This window comes from Aristolochia californica, unplaced genomic scaffold (genome assembly GCF_029961685.1).
Source record: "Aristolochia californica isolate CCGP_79_NKW_82.1479 unplaced genomic scaffold, dmAriCali1.0.hap1 SCAF_12, whole genome shotgun sequence".
Lineage (NCBI taxonomy): Eukaryota > Viridiplantae > Streptophyta > Magnoliopsida > Piperales > Aristolochiaceae > Aristolochia > Aristolochia californica.
The window spans coordinates 2,136,529-2,159,004 of NW_027181793.1; the positions used below are offsets into that span (position 1 = coordinate 2,136,529).

At 35.8% G+C, this 22,476-nt stretch overlaps 1 pseudogene; it reads left to right on the top strand.

The window, feature by feature from the left end:
• The first annotated feature begins 4,279 nt into the window (after positions 1 to 4,279).
• LOC137945662 (uncharacterized) lies at positions 4,280 to 22,235 on the top strand (annotated as a pseudogene).
• The last annotated feature ends 241 nt before the right edge of the window (positions 22,236 to 22,476 follow it).

The window sequence follows — 22,476 nt, forward strand, 5'->3', positions numbered from 1 at the left end:
TCACCTACCTTAACCCCATTGAAGAGTAAGAAAACAATTTAGGTTATGACACAACTACTTGTAAAATTCCAAATTTGGGTGAAGGAAGAGGAGAAAATAAAGAGAGAAATGAGAAAGGAGAAGAAGAGATTTTTGAAGTGCTGAAAGGTTTCGTTGGGAACTGTGCACGAAATCCCAGACTTCCTTAAATAGGTACTTTGAGTTACAAAGTACAAAAATACTCCTATATACTTAATAAACCTTCTCCCTTACTACACATCCTATGTACATGAAAAATTAACCACTGGTATAATTTAACATGCAGAACAAGATTAGATAAAGAAAATTAACCACTAAATAATAAAATGACCAAAATACCCCTAAAGGCTAAAATGACAAAAATACCCTTGAAGGGTATTTTCTATCACCTCCTCAAGCTAGATCATATATATATATATATATCAATGAGTCCCAACTTGTTGTAGATTAACATAAATTCTCGTTTGCTAAAGGCCTCAGTGAAGACATTTCCCAATTGATCTCCAAACAGAGTCACTACCACATTTTTCATCACCACATATCGAATGAAGTGGCAATCCATTTCAATATGTTAAGTTCTCTCATGGAAAAATGAGTTACTTGCAATAAAGATTGTAACATGATAATTGCAAAACATGTTCATCAACTCATCCTAGTTGAAACCCAACTCTTGTCCTTGATGTTCCTCGGTGTTTTTGTTACGAAACATAATTCATATGGAAGAGTCTAAGAGTCTAGGTATGAAAACATCATTTTAGTGAAAACAAAATACATTTCTAGGGGGTGTTAGTGTGTGCGTGAGTCAAATGAAAGTGTAAGTGATTACACTGTCACTTGACCCAAAGACGTTAGTGCGCAAATCGGAGGCGAGTTGAACTAGATGAACCTGTTCGTTCACTTGAACTCATTCCTGAGTAAAGTGGGTGAATTAGGATTCCCACCAAAATCCTAGTTCATCCACTTTCCCTCGCGTCGACGCTCCCTTTGCCCTCTCGCTCTCGGCCTCCCTCGCATCATTAATTTCTACTACGTAAAAATCTATCTTATGTTATTCATAAAAAATTATATTTATTTATTTATTATATTAATTATTTTTATTATTATATTAAATTAGTGATTTAAGAATGATAATTAAAATATTATTATAATAAACATTTGATCAAGTATTTTTGTTTAATTATTCTATTTTTATAATTAATTAAACCCATAAATTTTTACTTTTTGGTAGTATATTATTAAATTATACTATGTAAAAATCTATCTTATGTTATTAATAAAATTAAATGTTTATTTATTTATTATATTAAATATTTTTATTCCTATATTAAATTAGTGATAATTAAAATATTGTGAAAGTAAGCATTTGATCAAGTACTTTTTTTTAATTATTCTATTTTTTATAATTAATTAAACTAATGATTTTTTATTTTGTGGAAATATATTATTAATTTATACTATTTAAAAATCTGTTTTATGTTCTTATTAAAATACAATTTATTTATTATATTCATTACTATTAAATTTTTAATTTTTATTTATCTATTTTTAATTAATTAGTGTATCAGTTAATTTTCACACATAATTATTATATTAATTTAGACTAAACCGCAATCTATCTTAATTTGTTGATGAAATATCTTATTTAATTAATTAGTACATTAAATTACTTATTAGTGTAGTAATCATGTGTTATTTAGGTATATTATAAAAAAGTAACTCATTATCTTGTTTAAACTAAAGTTTCATTTTGGGCACAAATATAGGAAAGGATGAATTTTTCTTCTATTTTTAATTAATTATTTAATTTAATTTATGGAGGGTGGGAGGAGGAAAAAGGGCAACGACGTGCTTCAGGTTTGTCATCATCCGACAACTGGCTTTGCACAAAACTGTAAAATCTCTCTAGTCTTTTCTATTTAGTTTTTAATTTGGATGCACTAAAAAAAAGATAAAAATTAAAAATTAATATATTTTAAAAAATTTATAAATCAAAATTAAGTCCATCGATTTAAAAAATAGAGAAGGAATAGAAATATTTTAAAATTTTTTATTTTTAATATTTCTATTAATATATCGTGAGTAATCACGATTCAAAATGTAATTGCTTTGACATTAATCTAAGAAAATATTATAATATTCACATAAAAATAGAATAAACTTTCTTTAGGGTTATTTATGCTTGTTAACATGTATATACTATTTTTCTATTTTGATTATAAAATAGTATATACTTGTAGAGTTTTCTAAAATAAGAATAATATAGTTTAAAATAAAAATAAAATAATTATTACTAGATAGTTTTCAAATATAAAACTATAAAATATGATATACTATAATATGTAAGATAAATATAGTAATTCATATCTTATATAATAATTATATTTATTTTATTAACATTTATTCTTTAAAATAAATAAATATTATTATTTAAAATAAAAATAAAATAATTATTACTAATATATAGTTTTCAAATATAAAACTATACAATATGATATACTATAATATGTAAGATAAACATAGTAATTCATATCTTATATAATAATTATATTTATTTTATTAACATTTATTATTTAAAATAAATAAATATTATTGTTATAGTAATAAGGGGCTTCTCTTAACTTGAGTAAGAAAGAGATAGGGTTAGTGCACCCACCTCTAGCTCTAAAAAAATAGTGTAATTAATAATAATTTAAAATATACTACAAATGATGTATATACTTGCTTTCAAATCTATGTTTATACTTTTAAATGGCAAGAAGAAATTATGGAAGATCATAATTTGTAGATTTGAAAATCTAGGTTAAAAGAAAATTCAATTTAAATGATAGATGAAACCAATTCAGCAATTCAGCATATTAGTACCAATGCCAATCTAAATGAAAACATGCTTGTAACAAACGCAAGATCCCGAAGAAACGGAAGAAAAAATACCATCATAATGGAACAGAAACTAGCATTTTATTTGCTTTAATCAACATTACTTTGAAGGAAGTTTCTGTACAATCAACAATACTTTTTACAAAAAACACTTTTGATTCGTTTAATCAAGCAATCAGGGAGGATCTGCAGAGAGGACATGTAGTCGCTCTGCTCAACCATGGAAGGAGGCACTCGTTGTGGAACACATGTGAGCATGGAGTCTCCGTCAACTCCTTCCTCGATCCTCCTAATGCTTCCATACAAACTACGCAGCTATCTCGCTGACCTCCTTCAACTTCATGTTCTGGCCGACAGAAGCCGGTGGCATTGACTCAGGCTCTGCGGGAAACAGTGGCTGAATGTGGATTTCGATCATCTCACTCACGTCAATAGCCACATCCAACCTCGTACGCCCATTCCTCCACGTGATCTCCGCCCAATCACCTCCAAGAATATAGAGATGTGCAAGGAATTGGGCGTACGCCTCGGAGCTGAAGGAGAAGTGGTCCAGTATTTCGGAGGCCGCATTCTGCCAGCGACTCCGATCCAACAATAAGGAAAGTGGCAGACGAAAGCACATAGCCGGTATAATGAGATTAACTTGTTCAATATGGGCTCCCTCCGGCATAGGACACTTACAGAAGATTTGATGGTAGATTGATATGACCATCGTGGGATCGTTGACTGGGGCTTGACACGAAGGGTTAAAACTCATTTCAATAGACACAGGTTTTTCAGGGGTAAGTAGGGGAGGAACAGGAGAAGCAGCGGGGTAATCAGCCATGAAGGCCACTAAAGAAGAGGAACGACTGGAGTGGAAGAAGAGGAAGGAGCACCGGAGATGAGTGGAATAAGAGTAAGGAGCAGACTGACTGAAGTGGAGTGGCGAATTAGTTTAGAAGCCGCTGGAAGAATACGAAACCTGGAGTGGAAGAAGAGGAAGGAGCACCGGACTGGAGTGGAAGAAGAGAAAGGAGCAGTTGAGTGGAAAAACGACTGAAGCTGGAGTGGAAGAAGAGGAAGGGAGCAGTTGAGTGGAAGAAGACTGAACTGAGTTAACCGCGGAGCAGGAATGGAAGAATACGGAAGCTGAAACCTTAATTTGTAGGCGAACAGGGTTTAAACCCCGCAGTTAGTTTAGAAACCACGTGAATAAATCTGGCGGTGGAAGATGAAGGCGCTCCAGAAGATCAACGGCTGCGAAGCCTCCTCCTTCAGCAGCACAAGCGGGAAAGGGTCACTGCCCTCTTGATTTCCCCCACCCCAAGGCACGAAAAGAAAGAGCGCGAGGGACTCTGGTTTGGGTTGATTGGATTCGTTACCGAGCTGCCTGCAGACGAAGATGGAGTATGAGAACAAGCTTGTCCTCGCCCCCATGGTTCGCGTGGTCAATTGGCAGTACCATGCCTCTTTTTTTTTTCTTTTCTTGCGGTTGATTCCTTCAATCTTTAGCTATTTATTTGCACTAAAGAGTGCTATCCCATTCTTGTGCATGTAGGGAACTTTACCATTTCAGCTTTTAGCTGCAGAATATGGTGCTGACATCACTTACGGAGAAGAGATAATCGATCATAAGATGCTGAAGTGTGAACGGAAGATAATTGGTACCGTATGCTGGTTTTAAACATCAAAATTATAGTTTAGAACTTGTTTTATGTTCTTTGATAATTTTCAATTTCCACAGCTTGACTAGGAAATATTGTTTGTTTATCTAGGTGTATAGCATAGAGGAAATATGGTTCTAAGGTTGCTAGATCTTACTGGTACCAAATCTTGTCCTCTGTTAACTGAGAGAAGGATAGTGGTTTTACACAAATTCTTGTTCATTCTGTGGTAAAATCTCTTAAATAAATCCTGTTTTCTTCTAGAGTCTCTTGGTACTATAAATTTTGTGGAGAAAGGAACGACAACTTTAGTTTTCAGGACTTGCGCCAAGGAGGCAGATTGGGTACTTCAGATTCTGTGAGGGCTCTTGCTGCTGCTCAGATGTTGTATGTTTATTCTTGTTGTATCTTAAATATAGATCAAGTTGTAAACAAGTAAATCTAATTGGAGATCAATTACTGAGGCATTGCACTTAGTAAGTACTGGTCTAACCGATCAATCATATGGAATTTATATAACTCTTACCTTTTCCAGTTATTATGCAAGATAACTTTGACAAGAAAAGGGTATTACCAAACTGTTATTTTTCTCAAGTTCTTCATTCTGGTAATGTTTATCTCAGTCATTGCATGATCATCATAATTGGAAAATTTTTGGAGTGTATTTCCACTTTCAGGTTCAAAGATGTAGCGGCTATTGACATCAACATGGGCTGCCCCAAGTCATTCTCTATCAGTGGGGGCATGGGTGTAGCTTTATTGTCAAAGTCGGAGCTTATCGATGATGTAATAGATGCGTCTTTATTGAGATATCGCAGTTTCAAGATTTTTATCCGGTGTCATACTGTAGTTTCATTTTATGCAGATTTTAACTACATTAAGAAGGAACTTAGACACTCCAGTAACTTGTAAAATTCGACTTCTTAGGCCACCTCAAGACACCATAGAGCTTGCTAGACGAATTGAGAAGACTGGTGTCTCTGCTCTTGTGGTTCATGGAAGGTAAACACTTCATGTATTCCTAGTCATTTTTCTGAATGTTTGTTACAATATAAAATATTATTTCTTGTTGTGGTATATTCTGTCTTGATGGTTTATTCTAGTTTTATTTGGTGTTTCTTTGTACTTTTGGTGTTTATATAGGAAATTGCTCACCGATTCTTCCATGTATTGTTTGCTAAGAATAGTAAGATGAGAAAATATTGAATGTTGTGTGCTATTTGAATGAAATGTTGAGGAGCAGATATTCAGGAATGGATGATTTCTGAGAAGATTAACTTGAATATGCTTTGAAAGTTTGACTAGAATTTTTTATATCCGATATGTATCCTGATTTGACCCTTTGGAGTATGGACTTATGTCGAAAATAAAATTAAATAAAAAATCTGGAAATATATGCTCTTCAGCAATCCTCCATTTTTTAACAAGGTTTCAGACTGGTATTAGATTCCAAATGAGTTTAGTGAACCCTTTTACAATACTATAGATAAGCTACAAAATTCAGGACCTATTCTGTCTGTTGTATCTTCTTTCGTGAAACTTGAATTGGTATTTCCTCTTGTTTGCTTCATGTAGAGGCATGAAATTAAATTAGATTTAAAGAGGAAGATAAGTACTTAAGCACCAGCGGAGGTTGACAACATGGTGACCTTACAGTGTATCTATTAGAAAGCAGTTGATGAATTTGTGGACATAACAAGCTGATAGAGTTAATCTCATCCTTTTAAAAAAGAAAAAGAAAAAGGCAGGTTGAGTTGATAACATGGAAATGACGGATGAAGAAGACACCATGATTTAGAGTTGTTTTTAGCTCAGGCTGTCAACACGGTTGTAATGCTTAAAAAAATTGGCTTAGTGTGTGCTGCCATCTCTATAGTGAACAATGCAATCTTCTACACTCAGGCATCATTATCTTAAAGGTCATTTTAAATGTATGTAACAAGTTTACATAAATAATGTTACTTATATAGTGAAGATTTACATAACTAAGTATAATATATTCAAGCATATTCACAACAGGTTCTAGTGATATTAGTACTCGGTTCCACAACCATCTGAATTTTTATCTGGTGCATAAGACATTAGATGTTTAGATATGCGATTACTTGTAAGGGTATGTACCCCTGAAATGTCCAGATTAACCTGCCTCAACCTGACCTCATCCACATGGCAATGTGTTTTTCTCTACAATCCTGCAATCTGGCTGATAAGAAATATATTCATGGGGTATACATTTGCTGACATGGGTATAGTTGGAAATAGTCCCTCTCAATGTCCAGACTTTATGACTTTTATTTCTGGTTGTAGTTTACTGTTTTTTTACTTAAAATAAGTGAACTTATGCCATTCAAAAAGTAGAAAAAGAGTTTATAAGTTGTATTGAGAAGAGTGTTTTTCTCCATGTACTAATCTCTTACTCAAATGAATTTATAAGAGGGGAAAAGTGATTGACTTTCAGCCTAACGTGTTCCTATCAAATACAAACCATATGATCATTGTAAGATTTGTTAGTGGGAATTATTCCATATTGGTTAATAATAAGAAGAGTCATGCGGTTCTTAGTTGGGAAAAGGCCTGATTTTGTATTTTAGTTTGTACGCTATATGTGTTATTTTTGTCTTAGACCCATTGTCCCTTTGAGTAGGTTTGTATGTGAAGGGGAGTGTTAGTGGAAATAATCCCATATTAGTAAATATCACAAAAAGTCATATAGATATTAGGTGGGAAAAGACCTCCTAAGTTCGGTTGAGATGGACCTAGATCCTAATGTGTTCTAGAGCCTCATAATGCAAGAAGGGAGGAAACTATCTATCTTGTCTCCAAATCTATTAGTTTATAACTGAAACTACATGAAGATTGACTTTCAATTAGGACTCTTTATTCCATAATATGATTTAAACTCTTAAGTTTCTTTACAAGGAAATGGTTTTTCATATACTCGAATAGTCCCTCTCAAGTTGGAGCATACAAGTTATAGATTTCCAACTTGTAATATTGTGAATGTAATTGTGCTGATGACAAGACCTGGGTGAATATATCGGCAAACCACTTTTATTGAGAAGAGATAGTGTGATTCTTCATCTTGTCTCATAAGAAACTACAATCAAGTTCAAAATGTTTGTCTACTCATGAAAGACTAGGTTATTTGCAATGTGAAGAACTGTTTGATTATCACAATAGAGTTTCATCTCAGGCTAAATTAGGCATCTCTCTCCAACACCTTGTTGTGGAGGGAGGCCTTGTTTAGCAAGGTATTGTAATCTTCATCTTTTTTTAATACAGCTTATACATCTTCTTTTTTTTAAAAAAAAAACAATAGAGTTTCATCAGTCCTTCAACTGTCAACTGCAATTCTTGGTGTAATAAACCAAATCCGCTCACAAATCACATGAGTCGTCGCCTTATACTCTGCTTTTGCACTTGATCTTGCTACCATATTTTGTTTTTTTATTCGCTATGTAAAGAAATTTATGAGAATTAGGGCGCAATACCCAGACTTACATTTCCTATCATCTGACAAACCCACCTAATTTTGTATATGTTAAACCTTTTATACATATATGTCAATAAGATTTATATAACAACCCTTTCCCTGGAGCATGTTTAAATAGCTCAATTTTTTTTTAAAGCTCTCTAGTGGGAATCACATAGGAAGTGCATGTATTGACTTATGGCACTAACTTGAATTGCAATATCTTGTTTTGTGATGGATAAATAAGTCAGCTTTCCCACTAGTCCTTGAAACCTATCTGGATCGTTAACAATTCATCTCCTTTTGCTTCAATTGTTATCTTGACATTGAGCTCCATAGGTGTGTCACTAAGTCTAAACCCCAACATCCCTATCTCCTTCAATAGATTAAGAACATATTTTTGCTGGGATAGGTTTATACTAAATCAAGATTGCATGATCTCAATACCAAAAAAATACTTAAAATATCAAGTTCCTTTGTTTGAAAGTTATTATGTAAATGATCCTTGATCCTCTTGATCTCATCGTTGTCAACTCATTTCATCTTCATAACAAAACTTGGTTTCTTTTTATTAGATCGCTGAGGCTTTATTCTGTTGGTGGGTGAAGTGCATCCTATTTTATGCAGGTGAGTCTTGTAATTGGAAAATTAAGATGAAACTTAGACTAAGGTTTCGTGTTTGATTTGATTTCAACGCCAACCAACGATACCAGCGAACCCGCTTGATGGCTTTCGAAGAGCGGGAAAGACGATAGGAAGAAAGGTTTGAAGACGAAAGCTCAGGTGGAGGCTTCGTTGCCTATGATCGATAGGGATTGGGTTGAAGAACATGCTAGACAGGTTCTTCTAAAGTTTTTTTTTGAAATGAGGTTATTTTAAAGTTAATTGTTGATAAATTTTTCTTTCTCAATACTTTAGTTGTTTTTTCGAACAGAGGTTGTTTACTTAGGTTGTCAAATGGGGATTTCTATTGTGAGACCTTAAGTTCAAGTCTCTGCGGGGGTAAAAGGGTGTGTGCTTATTTAGTTTACACTAAAAAAATAGACATTGATCTTAGGGTGATCACCTAGGGAAATATAAAGGAATCGTTCGTTCTACAAGATGACTGTCCTTTTCTGCATCAATGGGAGCACATAGAAAGAGTCAAGGGAAGTATTAATTCAAATATTATATTAAGATGAGATATGATATTGTACCACCTTAAGCTTTCTTTCGAGAATCTGAAATTTCTCATTTACACTGAAAATAGACAGTGAATTCTACTCCCACATACCTATTAACTAACTCGTTTTCTTCCAATTATCTAGAGTAAAACAACTCTCCACATACACTAACAAGCCCTGACAGGCACGTTTTGGTATTTTTGACTTATCTATTGCTACACTAGTAATATTCCATATGACTTCAGTCACGTACTTTATGAACTCAGGCAGGGTTTGTCCATGCCCCAAGCCAATTATCTATTTTTTTAAGCCTGGATGAGGCGTAGTGTTAGTGGGAGTAGTCCCACATAGATAATAGTAAAAAATATCCTATAATTTTTAGTTGGGAAACAACTAATTTTGGGTAGTCATTTTTTGGATGGACCTTGTGACCCGAATTTGTCAAAGCTTTTAAGTTGAGAATGAATAACATGGATGTTAAGTAGTCTTTGGGCGTGGATAATGTGCTTTAGGTCTCAAGATTGCTCTTGGGTGGTGTAAATGTTATAGGGATCTATATTTGGGCTGCTGAGAGCTCATTCAAAACATCAACCACTATACTGTGGCAGGTACTAATTTTTTACTTTTTAGTAAATAGACTTGATATATCTTAAACAACCTAACATGTCCAAAAGTGCTTTCAAACCCTTGTTACATTTCTGTAAATTTTACTGATTAGACATCATATTACAGACGGTTAAGGTTGTTGCAGATGCAGCACAATGTTATGAAAGTGATTTGGATGAAAGGCTACTAATTCATATTTCGTTCAGCCCAAGAAGGTTTTTTTTTTTTACCCAAATCTGTTTTATATCTTATACTTGGGTGGAAAGTTCTATTAGGATGCACTAGCTTTTTTTTTTCTTTCTACTTTAGTACTATCCTGGAGGATCCTTATCCCTTTTGCAAGCGACTACTAAGAGCTTTTTATGCAGGTGGTCTTGCTGAAATTGCAAGTTGGGGTCTACTTTTTCATAAAGCAGTTTAAGACCTTTTTGTTTTTATAATTTTTATTTCGAATGAAAGCAGCATAAGATCTTGTGACTTCAAAATGGGAAAAGTGTTACCATCCCTTCAAAAATTTAAGTGCATGTACAGCTTTGAGATGAGGTATTGCTAGATTTCTTCTTGGAGTTTCTCTATGTTTGAATGGTGCCAAAGTCGTTGTTTTTTTTCCTTTTTTTGGGCTATGGTCATGTTATGAGACTTCTTTTAATAGACATATATGAACTGTCTGGTGTTAGAGGCTAAGAGTTTGGAGATGTTTCTTGATCTAAAGATATGTTTTTTCATTCATATTTTTCTGCCAACACGGATTTTTTTCTTCTAGTGTTTGTGTATTTTATTTATGGGATACAGGTACATGTTTTGTTTTCTTTTCTTTTAATATTCTACAAGTGCAATTTTTTTTCTTAATATGTGGTTCCAACTGCACATTGATTGAAGGCTTTTAGTTTTTTTTAGAGATTTTTACATTATTAGGGCAGACACTTTCTTTTAGAAAATTTCAGAAAGGAAAGCCAAGTACCACCCTTTACTTCTTTCATACTTTTCCTTCAATTTATTTTTTTAATCATTTTCTATAGTACCCTCTGACTGTCTGATAACTTATTTTCAGGGCACTGTGTGATTGTGGAACTGTTGAGATTGTTGGACCAATTGCATTCACTCTTGAAGATGTTATGTTAGTGTACTGTGTTCCTGTGAATACATCTTTTATACTTATTCGATTCAATTTTTTATATGCTTTTTCCATATGCAGCTCCATGTTGTCCTTACCATTGCCTTTTTCCTTTTTCTAAATTTGAAAAATATATATGGGATGGCTGAGTACATTTTAAATGAATTCTACAGGTATGCAGCCATGTTGGGCTCCTCTTCAGTTGATAGAATAAGTTTGGAACCTGTAATTTCTCTTAAAACTGATACTTTTGTGATATGTACATAGTAACTGTTTTTTTTTTTTTTTTTTGTAACTGTTTTTTTTTTTTTTTGTGAGAATAGCTACTTTAATGTTCTTGTGTCTTAGTCGAATAAAAGATTTTCAACATCCAGAAAAAAAATGGGACTGCTAAAGGACAAGCAGTTACCCTGTGAGATATTTATTTATATAATGAATGATAATGTTGACCAGCTCCCCGTTTACCATGCTTAGCTTCATCGGAGAATTTGGAGATTCTGAGATCTCTGAGGCTAGGAAAGTATATTGAGGTACAAAAATCTCTAATTTCGTATACTATTTGATCAGCTAAATAGCAAATCTTTATCTTTTTTCATTCTTCTTCTGCAGTGGTTTAATGATGTATACTCTATTGAGATTTCAAGTAAGTGCGAAGACATTCTTGATAAGGTCACAGGAACTTATGGATCCCAAGTGAGACTTTCACTGATTGTTTCTGTGTATAATATGATTTAGTGTTTCCACTAGTTTTTTTTAGTGAAATCCTAATGTTCATGTTAGTATCTTGGTTCAAGGTGATTGAGATTGCACTCCCAGAGCTACAGGAAATGCAAAATGCTCATATTCTATCTATTGGTTCACTGATTGTAACTTGTTCAATATGGGCTCCCTCCGGCATAGGACACATACAGAAGACTTGATGGCAGATTGAGATGACCGTCGTGGGATCATCGACTGGGGCTTGACACAAAGGGTTAAAACTCATTTCAATAGACACAGGTTCTTCAGGAGTAAGTAGGGGAGGAACAGGAGAAGCAGTGGGGTAATCAGCCATGAAGGCCACTGAAGAAGAGGAATGACTGGAGTGGAAGAAGAGGAAGGAGCATCGGAGACGAGTGGAATAAGAGTAAGGAGCAGCCTGACTGAAGCGGAGTGGCGAATTAGTTTAGAAGCTGCTGGAAGAATACGGAACCTGAAGTGGAAGAAGAGGAAGGAGCACCGGACTGGAGTGGAAGAAGAGAAAGGAGCAGTTGAGTGGGAAAACGACTGAAGCTGGAGTGGAAGAAGAGGAAGGGGGCAGTTGAGTGGAAGAAGACTGAACTGAGTTAACCACGGAGCAAGAATGGAAGAATACGGAAGTTGGAACCTTAATTTATAGGCGAACAAAGTTTAAACCCCGCAGTTAGTTTAAAAACCGGCTGATTAAATCTGGCGGTGGAAGAAGAAGGCGCTCCAGAAGATCAACAGCTGCGAAGCCTCCTTCAGCAGCGCTAGCGGGAAAGGATCACTACCCTCTTGATTTCCCCTGCCCCAAGGCACGAAAAGAAAGAGGACGAGGGACTAGCTAGATGAATTGAGAAGACTGGTGTGTCTGCTCTTGCGGTTCATGGAAGGTAAACACTTCATATATTCATAGTCATTTTTCTGTATGTTTGTTACAATAGAAAAATATATTTTCTTGTTGTGGTATATTCTGTGTTGATGGTTTATTCTAGTTTTATTTGGTGTTTCATTGTACTTCTGGTGTTGATATTGGAAAATTCTCTCCGATTCTTCCAAGTATTGTTTGCTAAGAATAGTAAGATGAGAAAATATAGAATGTTGCGTGCTATTTGAATGAAATGTCTAGGAGCAGATATTGGGATGGATGGTTACAACATTTCTGAGAAGATTAACTTGAAGGTGCTTTGAAAGTTTGACTAGAATTTTGTATTTTCGATATGTATCCTGATTTAACTCTTTGGAGTACTGACTTATATAACAAAATATAAGTAAATAAAAAATCTGGAAATATATGCTCTTCACCAATCATCCATTTTTTAACAAAGTTTCAGACTGTCTCTCCATAATGGTAATAGATTCCAAATGGGTTTAGTGAACCATTTACAAATACTATAGATAAGCTACAAAATTCAGGACTTGTTCTGTCTGATGTATCTTCTCTCATGAAACTTGAATTTGTATTTCCTCTTGTTTGCTTCATGTATAGGCCTGAAATTAAATTAGATTTAAAGAGGAAGATAAGTATTTAGCACAAGCAGAGGTTGACAACATGGTGACCTTACAATGTATCTATTAGGAAGCAATTGATGAGTTTGTGGACATAACAAGCTGATAGAGTTAATCTTAACCTTTAAAAAAAAAGAAAAAGGTAGATTGAGTTGATCACAGGGAAATGACGGATGAAGAAGACACCATGATTTAGAGTTGTTTGTAGTTCAGGCTGTCAACATGGTTATGCGATCTCCTTCACTCAGACATCATTATCTTAAAAGTCATTTTAAATGTATGTAACAACTTTATATAAATAATGTTACTTATAGGGAAGATTTACATAACTAAGTATAATTGATTCAAGCTTATTCACAGCAGGTTCTGTCAATATTAATACTTTGTTCCACAACCATCTGAATATTTATCTAGTGCATAGGACATTAGATGTTTAGATATGCGATTACTTTTGAGTACTCCTAAGGGTATGTACCCCAGAAAAAGTCCAGATTAACCTGCCTCAACCTGACCTCCTCCACATGGAAATGTGTTTTTTCCCTACTATTCTGCAATCTGGCTGATAAGAAATATATTCAGGGGGTTCAGACATTTGCTGACATGGGTATAGTTGGAAATAGTCCCTCTCAATGTCCAGACTTCATGACTTTGGTTACTGGTTGTAGTTTACTATTTTTTTACTTAAAATAAGAGAATTTATGCCATTCTAAAACTAGAAAAAGAGTTTACAAGTTGTAGTAAGAAGAGTGTTTTTCTCCATGTACCGATCTCTTACTTAAATGAATTTATAAGAGGGGAAAAGTGATTGACTTGTTCCTATAAAATACAAACCATATAATCATTGTAAGATTTGTTAGTGGGAATTATTCCATATTGGTTAATAACAAGAAGAGTCATGTGGTTCTTAGTTGGGAAAAAGGCCTCCTAACTTCAGTTTGTCATATTGAGATGTACTTGGACTTAACTTTAACATGAAATGAAAGATAGACAAGCCTTGTTGGCTCGATTTTGCTATTTTATTTTGTTTTTATATGTGTTATTTATGTGTTAGACCCGTTGTCCCTATGAGTAGTTTTGTATGTGAAGGGGAGTGTTAGTGGAAATAATATCATATTTGTAAATATCAAGAAAATTCATTCGGATATTAAGTGGGAAAAGGCCTCCTAACTTCAGTTGGGATGGACCTGGATTTGGAGCCACATAATGCAAGAGGGGAGGAAACTATCTCTTCAAATCCATTAGTTTAAAACTTAAACTACATAAAGATTGACTTTCAATTAGCACTCTGCATTACATAATAGCTCTTAAATTTTTTTACTAGGAAATGGTTTTTCATATACTTGAATAGTCTCCCTCAAATTGGAGCACACAAGTTATAGATTTCTAGCTTGTAATATTGTGAATGTAATTATGCTGAACCCATAAATGGATTTATTTAGTATAGAAACTTCGTTTTCCCTTTCAACCACAATTCTACTTAGTTCTTCCATATCCGATCTTGTAGAGATCTCTGTTAAGGAAAACATTTATTTTTTATATCTATCTAATGAATAGGCCAATGATAGTTGGCAATAATGCAGAAAAAACACGAATGGAATTTAATTTGGCAATAGGAGAAAAAAAATTATGAGTAATTAATTTCTTAAGTTTAAGTAAACCCGTTTGGCCACCAATCTTTGTTTGACTCATTCCTTACTACCATTAGGGTTATATTTCACTGTTACACCCATCTTTTTTTTTTTAGTGGGTAATGATGTCAAGTCTGAAATGTGATTGTTTTAAATGAGCCCCATTCCTTCTTCTGTTGCCATTCACAAACTTGGGAGTGTTAGAGCATGTTGGTAGGATTGGGAAATAAAGATGGATGACAAGGTTGAGAGGAAAGAGGCACAATTGGGGGATAAGTACTGTGTGGACACAAAATGGGATATTGAGTGCGAAGTATTGGCCTTCACTTAGATAAAAGATCTGTCCCCTTTTCGTAGTCTATTATTCAAAAAGTGTCCAAAGATGACTAGATTCAAGAAATCACTTACCTACGAAACCTCATCAAACAAACCAAATGTCTATATTTCTCTATTTTTTGACGATGTGGATGACTAAAGTGGAGTGGTTTTTAGATGCTTTTTTTTGTTTTTGAAATGGTTTAGATGCCTTCTTTTGCACACCTTTAAAGTAAAAAATGGATCTACCTTGTGATGAATGGTCACTGCAGACTAGGGCAAGACATTAAGATCCAAAAGAGGATTCACCTCTACCATAAGAGGGTGGCTTCAAAGAAGGTAACATCAGTCGAGGTATAAAACTTCTTTGGATAGGGTCATAGCATATGTATCTTTTTTGAGTTGTAAGTATCCAATGAAATACACTTCGTGGTTCTCGCTTCTATCTTGTTTCCATTTACGACGAACAATGCACAAAATACACACGGAAAGACACGAGGAATCAATGAAAATGGACTCTTCCTGTTGTGAGGGAGCTGCTCCCTCTTCCTTTGTAAATTTTATTGTTTATATATAAATACTTCTTTATCAAAAAAAAAAAAATGGACTCTTCCTAAGAAAATAATACATAAAAGGGTGTCTCATTATTTACAACACATCAAGGCATTCTATGATTAGATAACAACCATCTACATAGCAAACGGCCAAAAAAATTGTGGAATATTCATACCATGTAACAAAGATTGGGCTACTTTAAGCAAATGCCTAGTTTTTCTTTTGGTTGCCCAATTTTGTTTTTGGGGTATACACAATTGATGTAAAATACATTTTCCTTACAAAAGGAAGAGAATGTGGAGGACCTGTCTTCTCTCACATTATTTGAACAAAAGATTTTAATCGAAGAACCATAGTGCAGAAATACCATTAAATAAAATAGATGAAAATAGGATAGATTTGATACATACGTGAGTCCCCAAAGTATGATTTGTATTATCGAATGATCTAAATGACCTCTAAGGGTCACAATTGATAGACCCAACTATCAGACTCCTATGACTTATTGGTGAACATCCTTCTTCCTCAGTCCTAAGACTCGTAAACTATTCCTCTAGACTATTGGTGTAACTCTTTTTCTACCTTCCTAGGTCCACACACAAAAGCAAACTTCTTTGACATACCCTAACTAGATCATCAATGTGACCTATTCCAATAGGGTTTGTAACATCCTATTTCGCATGAGATTTATACAACAACCTTTTTCCCGGAGTCCCTTTTAAGTATCTCAAAATCTTGTATGTTGCCTCAAGATGAACTCTTTGGAAGTTCTCCATAAATTGACTTAGAATCCCTACTATAAATGTTGTTAAGTGTTAAGTTGGGTCCAAGGCCCTATCCCAAAATGACTAGTCAACTTAGGAAACCTTTTTTCTAGCTAATAAATTCAATATCTTTGGCCTCCCTCCTATCTCAAATCGCGACCCTGGACCTGGTGGAAGAACAAAGGTACCTAACTTCTGTTGAGTTTTCTTCCCGAGTTTCTCTAAATTCTAATCTCAATACAATCCTGCATCAAAAGAAGATCCGTTGGAAGCAAAGAGCCAGATTTAAATGGTTGAAGAAGGGAGATGCAAACACAAAATTTTTCCACGCCGTTGCTTCGGCAAAGAGGAGATCCAATCGAATTACCTCATTATGCATTAATAATGAGGTAACATCATGTCGGACCTCAATTACTAATGAGTTGAATAAGTTTTCTATAGATCTATATTCGGAGGAGTGTCCTAATAGGCCGAAGTTTCAACATATTAGTTTTTCTCATCTCTCTCCAGCAGCCGCTTCATTGATAGAATCTCCTTTTTCTTTTGGAGAAATTGAGCGGGCCATCTTGGCCATGGAAAGCGATAAGGCCCCTGGCCCTGATGGTTTCAATTGAGATTTTTTAAAAAGATTTTGGTCCCGTCTCAAGGAAGATATTATTGCAATGATTCATGGCTTCTTTAGGATTGGCATCACCTTCCACAACATTGGTGCATCTTTTATCACTTTGGTTCCGAAGAAAGCAAGTGTTGAGAAACCAGAGGATTTTTGCCCAATCAGTCTTGTTACGAGTGCATACAAAATTATTACGAGAATCCTGACTCACCGTTTAAAGGTGTTGCTCCCTATCATCATCCACAATGGGCAAGGCGCTTTCCTTAAGGGGAGAAAATTTTTAGATTCCACAATGGCAACACACGAGCATATGGATCACTTCCTCTATAACTAAGACCCAAGAATCGCCCTTAAGCTTGATCTCGAAAAAGCTTTTGATAGAGTAAATTGGATCCTGGTTGATGAGATAATGGAAAAAATGGGTTTCAGAGAAAAATGGCGATTTTGGATCAGAAGTTGTGTGGACTCGGCATCCTATTCCCTCATCCTCAATGGTTCGGTTTGTGGGTATTTCAAAGGAACTAGGGGGATTAGACAAGGTGACCCTCTTTCTCCTCTCTTATTCAACATAGTAGCAGAATTCCTCTCCGTTATGTTTTATTCGGCTTTTAATCTTGGATGGCTCCCCCCCACTAGTCCCCAACAGGATTTTAATATTCATATACTTCAGTATGCGGATGATACAATATTATTTGGAATCGAAAATATTGATGGAACCAGAAGGATCAAAGCAGTTTTGTGCCTTTTTGAATTAGCGTGTAGGCAGAAAGTTAATTGGGGGAAAACCTCTCTCATAGTACTCAATGTTGGCCTTGAGCTTCTTGCAAAGATGGGGAATTTATTTGGTTGTTCAACTACTAGCCTCCCAGCAATATACCTTGGCCTCCCCCTCTTCAATGGGCGTATATCCCAAAGTTTGTGGAACCCGGTGGCCAAAAAAATTGAGTCCCAATTAACTACCTGGAAGGGGTGTCTCCTCAGCAAAGTTGGAAGGCTAATCCTCCTTAAGTCTTGTATTGTGGGCATCCCAAATTATGCTTTGTCCTTTATGCCTTGCCCTTCTTCCGTATGTAAGATGAAAAGAAGGTTTCTCTGGAGGGGATCATGTGATACATTTAAATATCACTTGGTCAGATGGGATGAAGTATGTCTACCAAAGAGATTGGGTGGGTTGGGGATTCGGAAATCAAAGGAAATAAACCAAGCTCTGCTCCTTGAATGGATATGGAAGTTCAACACTATTTCTTCTAACCTTTGGAAGGATATGGTTCGTGTCAAGCTGGGTTAGAATTCTCCATGGTGGATGTCTGGTGGAAATTAGAGAGGGCTATCCTCAATATGGAGGTCATTGTACTCACTTCTTCAGAAATTTTCGTCAGCCAGTAGATTCTTTTTTGGAAACGGTAGATCTCTTAAATTTTGGGATGATTGGTGGACAATGCAGGAACCTTTGCGGAACTCCTTCAGGAATCTATTCCTCCTTTCTACCCAAAGGGAGATATCAGTAGCCGATGCTTTTTAGGGGGGAGGTCTGAGCCTACATCCCTGAAGGGGTCTTTTCGGCTCGGAGGCCTTGAAAGCGAGCCGTTTATTGGATTCTTTGAATTCTGTTAAAATGAGACCTTCTGATGCGGACAAGCTCATTTGGTGGCCTAACAAAAGCGGCACATTCTCAGTTTCATCTACTTTGTATGGCATTTATGTGCACCTCCAAAGATAAAATTCTTCATGTGGAGTGTTTGCCAAAGTAAGATTCTCATGGCAGATGTGCTTGGAAGAAGGGGTCACCCATCTATTGACCCCCTCTGTCCTTTTTGCAATGTGAGGCTAAAACCACCAGTCATATTCTTCTACAATGCTTCTTCTTATGGAATGTGTGGACCTCTGTCCTCTGCAAGTTGGGGCTACAATTCTATATATCAGCTGATCTGGTCTCCTTCAGCAAGTCGATCATTGGTTATCTCCTTCTTGGTCTCAGTAAAGTGAGGATCTCCGCCTGTGCCAGTTTCGTACCGTGGGGGCTTTGGAATGAGTGTAACCGGAGGCGTTTCAATGCTAGAAGTGAATCAGAGGTAAGAGTAGCGGACAGGGTGTCGGGGCAAATCTCAACCTGGTTCCTAACTAAGGAGTTTTTTTCCTTCTTCAAGGGTACCTCTATCTGTGATAACTAGAGCAATTTGGCAAAGATGCACTTTGGGACCAAGATTCAAGTCATGCAGGAGTGGACTCCCTCGGAAGCTGGTTACCTAAAGTTGAATTTTGATGGCTCTTCTTTTGGCAATCCGGGGATCGCTGGTTTTGGGGGAGTTATTTCGGATCCATCTGGCAATCAATGTTTCTCTTTTGCTGGCCCATTAGACATTTCCAATTCAACATCAACTGAGCTCTATGGCCTCTTCAATGGGCTTCACATTTTTAGAGACAATTGCAGTGGTCCCATTCACATTCAAGGGGACTTGAAGGTGGTTATTGGATGATGCGAGTGTGCTTCCCCTCCTCCGTGGCGCCATTGGGACATCTTTCAGGAGATTTTAGATATTAACTCACTTCTCTCTTGTATTTGGTCTCACATTCTGAGATCTGCAAATTCGGCAGCAAATTTGCTAGCCAAGCAGGGAGCGTCCCTGCAATCTCTTGTTGTTAAGGATTTGTTGCCTCTTCCTTTGTAAATTTTCTCTTGTTAATATAAATACATCTTTATTAAAAAAAACTTTGGGAGAAACCAAAAAATGTCAAAACTTTGTTCGACTTATTCACGCTCTTGGGCTTTGTTTTATTTCCGAAATGTTGCTTGAACAACATACCCACCCAAGAGATTGCTCCACGTAATATTAGAAGGTGTTTTTGTTGTCTAACTGATACAGAGGCCTACCCATATTAACTGCAATTGATATTACAATGTGAATCGAGCTACTTCTAGCTATTGAGAAAATGCATCAAATACATCTACTCCACATGTCTCAATGTAACCTTTGGCTACCCAACGTTTTTTGTCCCTCTCAATAGTACCATTTCATGATATTTAATCATCATTTGTTCTTCCTTCCAATAGAACCATTGCATGATACTTAATCATCATTCGTCATTCCTTTCAATAGTACCATTAACATGATATTTAGTCATATATACCCATCTATTGGCAACTATAGCAGCCCCAGAAGGTGGATCACAAATGTCCAAGTCCCTCTTGTAACAAATGGTTCATTTCCTTGTCCATTGCCTATTTCCATTATGGGGAATTAAAAGCCTCCTGCACTGTTTTGGGAATGGAAGAACACGATAGGGACAAGGCAAAGGATTTAAATGTAGGAGACAAAAAATCAAAGGATAGAGACTGAGAAAGTAGATGTTATGTACATGACCAAATATCTTTCCAAAGAGCTATGGGCAAGTCCAACTCATTAAATTCATTGGCATTAGGATGAGAAGATGATGGGGAAGTGGAAGAAGAGGACTCACGTACTTGTGCTGATAGACCATACTTGTTTCTTGGGAAATGCAATAAATATGCATTTGGTTCATCCATCACAACAACTGGTAATGTAATGTCCAAAGAACTTTGCATTACAATACCTAACTTAGTTGATGAAGAGAAATAAGTTGTCTAACAAGGTGACTTTGGCCAAGAAGTACATCTTTTTTGGTCTTAGGGTAATAACACCTACACCTTCTTGGTGATGAAAATCAAGAAAAGCACATTTGATGTACCAATGGGACAATTTGTTCCTCTTAGACTCCAAAAGAATGAAATAAACAAATTGAAACAAAAACCCTTGAACACAACTAAAACAATTTGTAACGAGGCTTCAAGAACCTTATCAGGATAGCAACACCCCCCCCCCCCCCCCCCCCCCCCCCCCCCCCCCCCCCCCCCCCCTGCCAATATTGAAAAACACAAAGTCGAGATATCATGTCCCGAAAAAGATGTAAGGGCATGCATATGGAACAACAAGTCGATTTTTACTATCTAGAACTCCATTTTGTTGTGGTTAAAACATATTATGTAGGATTCCATGTGAGGCACAAAAGTTTTGATTTACAAACTTAAGTCCATTATCAGAACAAAAGATACAACTAGAAACACCAAATTAAGTTTATTTCCTGATGAAACTTCACAAATGCCCCTAGTACTTCAGTTTTTTTTCACTTAGGAGATACACCCATGCCACATGGCTGAAATCATCAATGAAAGACAAGAAATACTTACGAACAAAAGGATTAGATACCCTACATAGGGCTCTTACATTTGAATGAACTAACTCAAATGGATCCATACTCTTTTGATTACTACTTGACAAAAGAAATCTTTCTATGGTGCTTCCTGTGATGACATATTTCACAATCAAAGGAATTATCTGAAGACAATGTAACAAGAAATTGATGGAGTTTAGTTGATAATGGGTGCCCAAAACACGAGTCCCATTGGTAAGGAGTCATCTTTCCTTGAAGTGCCATGGTATGTCGTTTAGGTACTTCCTCAAGGTAGTTGAAACTTTCTATTTCACATCCTCTACCAATTGTCTTCCTTGTCTGTAGGTCCTAAAACACACAAGAGTTAAGAATGAAAGTGACTGTACAGTTTGAGGATTCAATTAGTTGTCTTATTAACAGTACATTTACTGGGAACTTTTGGAGCCTATAATACTAAGGACAGTGATATATTAGGCGTGGTGTGATCCGTATCCTCCCTACTAATACTTGATGTGGACCCATCAGCCTGAACAATATATTTATAAAAGTAGATGGAGAAAAAGGTGAAAATAGGAAAGACATCTTGACATGGGTGGAAGCCCTTGAGTCAATGACCCAATTGGTTCTAGGAGGTACATGGAAGGCAGACATACCTAAATTAGCTAGAGTAACAATGGCATTGGAGGAGAGGGGCCAACAGCTTAAGTAACTGAAGAGGATGCAGAAGTCAACTATCTCAGCTTCTGTAATTTCAGATTATCATCTTTTATTTCGGTGAAAGTCTCACTTCTACCACCAACTGCCACTTCGTTTCTTCTTTCACATTGGAGATGGCCATTCAGGCTTCCCATACTTGTCCTAATACTTTTTTGAATAGTGATTTGACCTTCCATGGTGGGCACAAGGGATCCTGCAAAATGGAATGAGATTGCTGATATTGTAGCAGCATTATCAATCCCTGTTATAGCAAATGGAGATGTCTTTGGGTATGATGATTTTCAACGTATAAAAAGCGCAACTGGTAATTGTCATATCAGTGTTTAGTCTGATATTCGTCTTTTTTTTCCTTTTTAGTGAAGGAAATGGTCTGATGATTTTTCTTATGATAAAGAATGTAGCTTCTCTCTCTAACGAGAAAACAATAAATGCTGATAACAGACCCTTTGGTTACAATTAAACCTTTTAGAAGCATGACTAATATCACCTTAATTTTATGGCATTTAATAAATCACAGTCTCTGTTACCGACAGAACAGCAAAACAAATAAAAATATTTTTATATGAGT